At 52.9% G+C, this 9,338-nt stretch overlaps 1 pseudogene; it reads left to right on the top strand.

Moving 5' to 3' along the window:
- The first annotated feature begins 3,582 nt into the window (after positions 1-3,582).
- LOC101567151 overlaps positions 3,583-9,338 on the top strand; it is an 8,470-nt pseudogene continuing 2,714 nt past the window's right edge.

The following is a 9,338-nucleotide window of genomic DNA, read 5'->3' as shown; positions in this document are numbered from 1 at the left end:
CTAAGGGTTCTCCACGAACTCTGCTGTCCTTTGCCATTAATGAACTGGTCAGTGTTTCAGGCCCCACCAATATCTGCCCTGTAGCCAGGAAAGCTGACCCATGACACTCACATGTAAATTGGTACTCATCTCTAACCCTCCTCATCCCACTAGGAAGAGCCCTGGGATCCTTTTGCTGCTCCCCTTTTGTAAGAGAAAACCCAGAGCATATGGAGCCCTGTGACTTCCAGAACCTCTGTGTGCTGGGGAACACTTGGCCCCAAAGAGCTGCAGTTGAAGGGGTGCCCACAGGGACACAGACAGGAAGCAAAGGTGTGCACAAGGGGCTGAATCTGGGCTGGGCCTCGGGGCACCTTTGCGTCCAGGAATCTGTTAGTTGGGCTTGCAGTGCAGTGGGGGCCACTTTAAGGGCATTTTATTGCTCTCAGCCTGCATGCACAGAAGCCCATTCTGTTCAGCTGCGATGTCTCCTGCAAGTGAGGGCCATAGGCAGACATCTCCATCAAGGCCACAGAAAGTGCTGTGGACACAGGGAAGCAAGATTCAGCGCAATGAAGCCCTTCCCTGGAGCCAGACAGCTCAGGGTAAGCCCAGCCCTATATCCCAAGAGCTCCCTGAGCATTGTGCTGTGTACCAGCTATACCTGTAAAAACCTTCTCTTTCTTGATATGCTTTCCTTAAGAGCAGTGACTCCTGGGTCAGGCCTGGAGGGGTGTCTCATGGTATCTGGGGTCAGTAGTGTTCCTGCTGCAGAGGGTTCTGAGGACAGGCTGACTGGGAACCCCAGGGCCACGCACATGCAGCAGACCCTCTGTCTGGCAGGACTTGGGCTATCCCACTTCTCTGTCCTTCTGGTGGCTCTTTAACAGTGAGCCCTGGAGCCTTTCCTTAGACCACACAGCTGGGATCCAAAGGCCTCTCAGCTCCTCTGGCTTTCTAGGCATTGTCATTGATCCCATCTTCTGACCCCACACCCAAGCAGGGTTCCTCGTGGACAGAGATCGGGATCCCCCCCTGCAGCTTGAGGCTTCACACTGGCTTACAGCAGGTACCATTGTGGCACCGTGAGCTGACCTCGGGACCAATCAGCTGCCCTTGGGATGGGGCCCTGGCTCTGAGCAGCAGTGGAAGTGTTGCGACATAGGCCCCAACCTGAGCCAGCACAAAGCGGATCCTCAGGGTGCAGCGCAGTCTTAGCCTGAAGCTGAGATGATCCCACACACACACAGATGCAGCTATTTTGTCCAACACCAGCCTCTTTAGCACCAGAAAACCGAGATGTGGAGTCCTTTATGGGTTTCCATTCCCCAGAGATCCATCAGACAACCCTGAGAGAAAGGAGAAATCACTTTATTAGAGTGCTGAGCATACGTGCCCCTGCCAGGGCACAGAACGCTGAAGCCCTGCTGTGAGCCTGGTGGCCATGAGGTGCTCGGCACCCCAAGGGAGCCATGCATCAGCAAGTAGATGTGGCCTTGCAGGGACTGGAAGCCCCTGCGGGCTACAGCGGGGACTTGGAAGCTTTGTGCACAGGGAGCACTTTCACTACTCAGTGCTGCTGGAACAAGGAATCAAAGTTCGAAGTGGGAGGTGCAGGAGAAGTGGGCAAAGTGCATGTCACAGGCTGTCTCGCTTGCTAGTGTAGGATTATTTATGTTGCAGGCAGCTGGAGCAGGCTGCAAATACAGTAGGAGACATAGGTGCCCTGGAGAGCCACTGAGGTCACTGGAGATTGAAGTTAGAGGAGTGATGAAAGACAGATAGGAAACAGGAAGTAGACCTGTGTAGGGATAGGGAGATGGAGGGGAGAGAGGAGAAGTGGAAATAAAAAGGATCAAGAGATATGGATGTACGTGCCCTTAATGCTAGCACTCAGGAGGCTGAGGCAGGAGGATCACTGTGAACTTGAGGCCAGCTTGGACTACAAAGTGAGTTCAAGGCCAGGCTTGACTATATAGCAATACCATCTCACAAACAAAACAAAACAGATCAAGATGTGATGTGTATAGGTGCCAGTTCCCACATTCACTATATTTATTATGTGTAGCAAACATATGTCAATATAGATAAAATTGCAAGATTTTTTTTTCCAATGAACATAGAGACAGTGGAGAAAAGAGGTCATCTTACAGGTAATTGTAACACTGCAAAAGGACAAAAATGACGTCCCTGCTGCAGGCAGTGGGATTGGGTGGATAAGAAGGCTCACGGGAAGCCAAGGCTGCAGGCAGGCAGAGTGGGTTGGCAGCTAGATGTGCAGAGCCTGTCTTCTCCCTCCAAGAGAATGTTGCTGTGGGGCCATGCGTGCCTGTCCCTAGGACTGACCAGGGAACACAGGACCTCAGAAAGCGAGGGAAATGGCTGTGTCTTGGGGAAGAACACGGGTTGTAAAGACCACATGTGCTGCCTGGCAGGGACCATGGCTGCAGCTCCTGCCCCTCCAGAGCGTGTTGAGGGTCTGGGCCCGGCAGGGTTCATTTCATTGGCAGCCTTTGAAATGTTTCTGCTCCACAATCTTCAGAAGAAGGAAATGAGGGCTGTGGTGGGCGGACGAGGTGTTGAGCTGTTCTGGCCACAAGGTAAACGACCCAGGCTTTGATGGCCTGGCGGTAATCAGTAGCACATGTCCCTGACACACTGCTTGATTCACACAGGAGCTGGGAGGGGAGGCAGAAGGAAGGGAGGCCAGGACGCTGGCAGGTGGCCACTGTGTCGCCTGCCAGAGGGAAACGACAGAAGACCCTGGGACCTGGAAGAGGTCACCACAGAGCTCCAGGAGCCCTGTGCTCAATCTCTGTTTCTCCAGGCCTGTTCACCATCACCAAATGGGACCTTGCACTGCCTCCTGGGGTTCAGTGATAGCCCCAGGGCCATGGAGTGTGGGGGTTGAGAAGCATGAGCTCAGGGTGAGGTGGCAGGTGCTCACTCCCCAGTCCAGAGTTTGGAGCAGCTCTCCATGGGTGAGTTGACCTCTATCCTAAAAATACAGAGAACAACTAGCTTGCATACTGCAGGATGGACACTAAGGTTAGAAGACAGCACCTGTGTACCAGGTGCAGAGGGGCGCATCTATGATTCCAGCACTCTGGAGGCTGAGGCAGGAAGATCCCAAGTTTGAGCCCAGTCTTGACAACTGAATAACTTAGCAAGCCCTTGCTTCAAAATGGAAAATAAAAAAGGACTGGGGATATAGGTCAGTGTGAAGTCACTGGGTCCAACTCTTGGTACCAATGATATAGATAGATAGATAGATAGATAGATAGATAGATAGATAGATAACACTGTACAAAAGCATTCAATGAATGCGAACATCCTGTGATCTAGGATGCTGGACACTGTGTTCAGAGGGACAAGGCTCACTGCCCTCCAAACATTGGGGGCAAAAAATGCAGGTGATCCATAACGCAGACCCATTGGCCGTTGGAGACTTGTGATTTTTCACTGAAGCCCTGTGTACCCACTACTGTCCCCATTTGCAGACCATACTACTGCATTAAGACCTTAACCCACCAGGGTTCAAACTTTGAGCAATTCCCCTAAACCTCCCACTCTTAACCACATGGCTTCCATGGCAGTAGCACGATGGCCGCCTCTGCCACACTGTGGTGAGCGTGCCTGCCCTGTCATGGGCCCAGAACCCACGGAGAGGCCATGGGGGCAGCAATGCCTGGAAGGGACATAGTCTCTTAGCAGCCCTGACATCATGTGAGCTGACTGACCTGACCCCTGTGCTTACACAGGGACTCTGCCATTGCAAGGGGACAGCCTGAGGAAGGATGGGGCCAGGAGCCCACTTGGCCAGTCCCTTTCTTTCATCTGCCAGGAAGGTACTGTCTGCCTGGCTCTCCTTCAGGAGGAAGAAAATAATCCCTGAGGTCACTACGCAAGGCTGCAGCACCTGACCTGTCTTCTTCCTGTCAGAAAACACAGGGGGTAGCATTTAACCCCGCAGCCCCCATCAACTTGAAGGCTTTTTCTGGGTCATATTCTGGATAGCCAGGTCCCGCTCAGAATCCACTGGAGCAGCCTAAGAGGGATGGGCCACGTGGCCCAGTGAGGAGCTGTCGGAGGCCCCTACCTAGGGGCTGGCAGCCGGGATGCTGCTTTAATTAGATTGCCATGGTAACAAGCTGGGAGAACAATAGACAGTTGTGTACTGGAGGACGGGCAGCCTTGGACCAGGCCCCACTTCTTGTAACTGTGCCGCTGAGAGCCGGTCTTCATTCTGAGGGAAAATAAAGCTCCCCAGGCTCAGGACACCAAGCCAGGTTGTAGCTTGCATTTGTATCCAGTGATCCTCTGGGCCATCTATTTGAGAGTCTTCCAGCCTGAGTTTGGGGCTGCTCATTCCCAGGGGCACCAAGAGCAAGGTGGAGATGAAAAAGGAATGATCGCTGCGTGGGTAGCTTTTATCAAAAGTGCGCTCAGGTGGCTCAGGTGTTTCCAGCGAGCCATGCTTGCCAGGGCCACGGTGTGCCCAGCCCACCTGTGTGCTGTATCACCAGACCCCAGGAGCTGTGACTATGCCTGGCGCAGCCCCAGATTTTGCCCTGAACTTCACAGCTCCTCGGGGACAGCAGACTCAGGACCTAGAAGATCAGCTACGCTTCTAGGATTCCTGGCTAAGTCTCTCTGATGAAATGTGAGGTTTTCCTTTAATCCAGTTAGTTTGTACATCTGATAAGATGCAGTTCTCTGAAGCCATCAGTGTCGCTGAAAGCCATAAATAACAGAAAGAGCATTTGAAAGTAAATGACTGGCTGAAAGCGGGGAAACACCCTGGATTGGAGCTCTCCAGGCCTGCCATAAATCCACTATCTTCACAGCTCCGGTGGCCAGGGTCACCGACCATAAAGAGCTTCACAGAGAAATCTGAAAACTCTAGCAAGACAGGCACAGGGCCAGGGGAGGGGCCCCCCAGAAGACAGAGCTGTGGCTGGCAGCAGCACATGGCGTGTACCCGCGGAGAAGCCATCTGCCGCCCGCCCACCGCCTGCCCTGGGCTCCAGGTCACTGCAGAGCCCCTGCCCCTAACGGGGCTGCAGCTTGACCTACTTTCACTGAAGGAGGAGGCTGCAGTCTCACCACAGCAGGAAGCTACTTTTCCCTTTGGAGAGGGGACCAGTGACCTGGATTCATGAGAAATGAGGAGACTCTGACTTCAGTTTGCATTATTTCCAGAGAAGTCAGTTCACGGGAAGAGAGGGGTGGTGATGGGGCAGTAGGGGAGGCACAGGGGCCTTGGACTGGGGACAGCAGAGGGCAGCAGGGACAATGGAGGCAATGGGCACGGTGTTGGGAAAAGGTTAGCTCCACTCCTGCTGCTGTGGGATGGGCTGGTCATGTGGTGGCCTCAGGGCCGTCTTGGCCTGGCATTCCTGGGAAAAAGACATAGTAGAGCTGGGGCTGCCTTTGAGACACCCTCCCTCCAGCCGGGGTCTCCTCTCAGCCCCCAAGGCATGGGAGGTCCTCACCACAGGGCCTTCCTTGCACGGCAGCTCCCTCTCTTCTGTGACTCAGCCTTCCTCCTCTGCCTGGGTTCATCTTTCTGTCTCAGCTCTGTCACCAGCCACAAAGATCTACTCCAAGTCAGTGTGGTCCATGAGGGCTCAGGAAGCTCATCCATGTGAACAGGACAAGGCGGTGGGCAGTTGTTTTGCAGGCAGAAAAGGCTGAAAGACTTCTAGAAAGCAATGTGGTGTGTCCCAGAGACCTGAGGAGCCAGGGAAGGAAGCAGGTGCGGGTCTCACAAGCGTGATGGGGTGTGCACAGCTGGTGTGACTCCTGGCTGCTAGTCAGAAGCTGGAGCTCCAAGCACAAGGAGGTGTAGGGCGTGGCTGAATTGCATCATCCCCCAAACACAGGGGCCAGAGCCTCCTACTACACTAGCCATGCTGCAGGACCAGTGGAGCCGCCATGCCCCCAGGTGAGGACCCAAGCAGTGCCCATGCAGCACTAGAAAATGCCAGACCATGCGCAGATCTGGCTAAGAGACCAAAGTAAGCAATGGCACAAATCCATGCCCACCCTGTTTGCTGGATGGCTTTTGTGCATGACCACACATGATCCACATCTTGGGCTTGACTCACAGCCTCAACTATCAAATCCAATAAATGTCCATCAGCAAATTGGGCAGAAAGAATAAGCGGCATCTGAGCCTCTGTTTCAACATTGCAAAGCGGAGCTTAAATTCTTCTTATACAGGACACCTTGGACTACTGGGCCATTCATCTTTCCTCCCCCTCCCCTCGACCACACCCAGGGCCACCCCAGCCCCATTGTCCTAGGGACCAGAGGCAGAGAAAAGAAAAACAGGCCATTGCAAGCAGATCACAAGCTCACAGACCTGCTGGCATGGCCCGCAGTAGCCTCTCTTCACCTGGAGCTCACGAGGCTCAAGTACGCGTGCTACGCATCGTGCACCTAGTTGCACCAGAGTGGGTCATGGGAAGGGACATGGGAAGGATCATGGGCGCACCTGGCTGACTCAGCACCAGTCAGTCACATTGCCAATCATGCCCGCTCTGGAAGATGCAAGAGGAGGCCCTCTCAGCTCGGGTCAACAATTTAAATTCCCAAACGTGACGCCTGCAGCACCCCTCCATTCTCCTTCTGGCCAGCGCAGGTGCACTCATCCTGAGCCTGCCACCACCGGATTCAACTTTATTAAACTTTCCCACTGCTTCCTTCACACAAGAACCTAAAAACCCACCCAGGACCCCAGCACCCACAGCACCCCTCATCTGCACGGTTCTTTGCCAATACCAAGATGGTGGGCAGGAAAGCGCCCCCGCTGTGTGTACTCAGTCAGCACAGGGCAGGCCACAGGAGCCTGTGCATAAGTCCTGCCCCAGGCCAGGCCTCTCTGGCTAACTCCACAGCATGAGAGAAGGTGGACAGAGCTCAATCACCATCTATCTCCCTTGAAGAATTTCAAAAGCTCCTTCTGCCTATTTCTGTCCCAAGGTGCTGAGTGACTCATGGGTTGTCATGTGCAACAGACACTTCTGTAGGGGTGCTGACATTCCTGGTGTTTCCTGATAGGACCTCTTCACCTACAGAAGCTGTCGGACACAGTAATCGCAGGATGCTGGGTTGGAGGTGGTGGCCAGATGGGAGTGCTAGGTCTGCACAGTCTTCACTAGAGACCAGAAAACCATGAATTTGGAGACCCTCCAGCCATTCCCACAGCTCCCAGGCAGCGCAGCCCAACTCTCAGAATCTTGCATTTTCATGTGCTGTGACACTGACCCAAGGTGTGTCACACACACCTCCCAGGAGTGGTCTCCCATGGGGCCACTGGGGGTACTGTCACTCTTCTTCCCAGTGAGGGAGTTGGGGGCCCTATTCGCTGGTCCTTTTTTCACTGGCTTTGCCTGGGCAAATCATGCATCCACCTCAACTGGGCCTCAGCTCAGACTATGTATCTGGGTCATGGGTCATTCTGCAGTTTTCCCTCATGTGGGTGAGAAAGGTTGGCACTTCCTATGAACCCCCAGGACAAGACCACCCTGTTGTGTGCATGCATGATTGTATGACTGTGTAAGTGTGTGTGTGTGTGTGTGTGTGTGTGTATGTGTGTGTGCGTGTGCGTGTGTGCACTAGGGGCAGAACCCAATGCATTCCCACTGAACTCCATTCCCAGACCTTTTCTATTTTTTGAAAAAGGCTCTCGCTATTATCACTCAGTTGCCCATTTTCAGCTAGAATTTGAGATTGTCCTGCCTCTGTGTCCCAGAGTGCTGGGTTTACAGGTATGCACTGCAATGCCTGATATCCTTGCTCTAATATTCTTCACTGCTCATCAGAACTAGGAAACACAGCTTCTCAGCCCTGGAGGCCTAAGAACAGGCATCTTGAGGAGCCCCAGGGACTGCTGAGAGGGCAGCAGGGGGCTCTGGACTGAGAAACCCTGTTTTCAGGGCAGAGTGATTTGCTGTCTGGGACACCCAGAGGCTGCCTGGGGACATGGCTGTTTCACAAGTGGAGAAGCGGTGCTGTTGGCAGCAAGGGCACAGCCCAAGACACTGCTGCACTTACTGCTGTGCACAGGGCTGGGCCCATCTACTCCAGACACCCGCAGGGTCGCGCTTCCTCAATTTTAATGCAGAGATGTCAGCTGCAGAGGGAGTTGGAGTCCAGGTTCTGACACACATCTGCAGGGTTCTGCATTTCTCTAGCTTCAGGTGATCCTCAAGGTGCTAATCTTCCTCAACTCACATTCCTTCCACTCCTCAGACATCTTCCTCTGTGGGGACAGTGTCATCATGCACCAGGCTTCCTCCAGAGCCTGGAGCAGTATCACTGATGCAGGAGACAGTTGTATTGTTGGGGTACACATCTGTAATCCCAGAGTTTGGGAGGCTGAGGCAAGACTTCCAGTTCAATCTCAGCCTTGGTGATATAATGACTTAGACAGACTCTACCTCTAAAAAGAAAAATCAAAAAAAAACAAACCGCAAAAAAAGCAGGGTTGGAAGTATAGCTCAGTGAAGGCTCTGAGCTCAATCTCCAATATTTCAATAATAATAGTAACAGTAGTGGTAATACATATAAGGGGTAGAAGACAAGGGGTAGAAGGAATGCCAGGGCAGCGCAGTAGGAAGCACACAGTAAGAGGTGAGCATTAAGAGGGTGATGCTTCTCTGCATTTCCCTCCTTGCTGTGGCCTACATGGTCACTCGAGCTCTTCCTGCATTGATCGGCAAGGCGTTGCCCACCCGTGGCATCCCAAGCCCTACTGTGAACTGCATGTGTGAGGTCTCAGTTGCTGCTCCCTATGAGACTCTAACGCTGGTGGTCTGAGGTGTAGCTGAGGCAGTGATTCTGGTGCTGGGAGCAGCTGCGAACCCAAATGAACATCCACAGAGAGGTGTGACTGACTACAGAACACAGCAGGTCAGTGTGTGCAGACTGGTACCGATGCTATCTGTGAGTGGCGAGTGACATGGCCATCTCAAGTCAGAATCTGACCCTTATCGGAGTCCATACATGGCCTACACTCTCTTGATCTACATGTCCATCCCTGCCTCCTTCTCACTCTGCGCCCTTGGTTCTGTCACCATTTGGGAAAGCCCACAAACTGACCTGGCCAAAAAACTAATTTCAGAGAAAGGTTTATTTGAAAAGTCAGAAAAACTCAGAGCTGAGACCACAGACTGCCCGCCAAATAAAGAAGCTTTCCCTGACTAACTATATATACTGATACCTGTGAACTAAGCTACTGCACTGCAAATGGTAATTTGTAATAGTAGTTTCATGCTTGGAGTGCCTGTCATTCTGGTCTTCTGAATATGGACTGCTTGTCATGACATGCCAGTTGCTGCTATGATGTCTCT

Source organism: Octodon degus, unplaced genomic scaffold, assembly GCF_000260255.1.
Source record: "Octodon degus isolate 3935 unplaced genomic scaffold, OctDeg1.0 scaffold00151, whole genome shotgun sequence".
Classification (NCBI taxonomy): Eukaryota; Metazoa; Chordata; class Mammalia; order Rodentia; family Octodontidae; genus Octodon; species Octodon degus.
The sequence above is the reverse complement of the archived record's forward strand: the minus strand, read 5'-3'. Positions and strand labels throughout refer to the sequence as shown.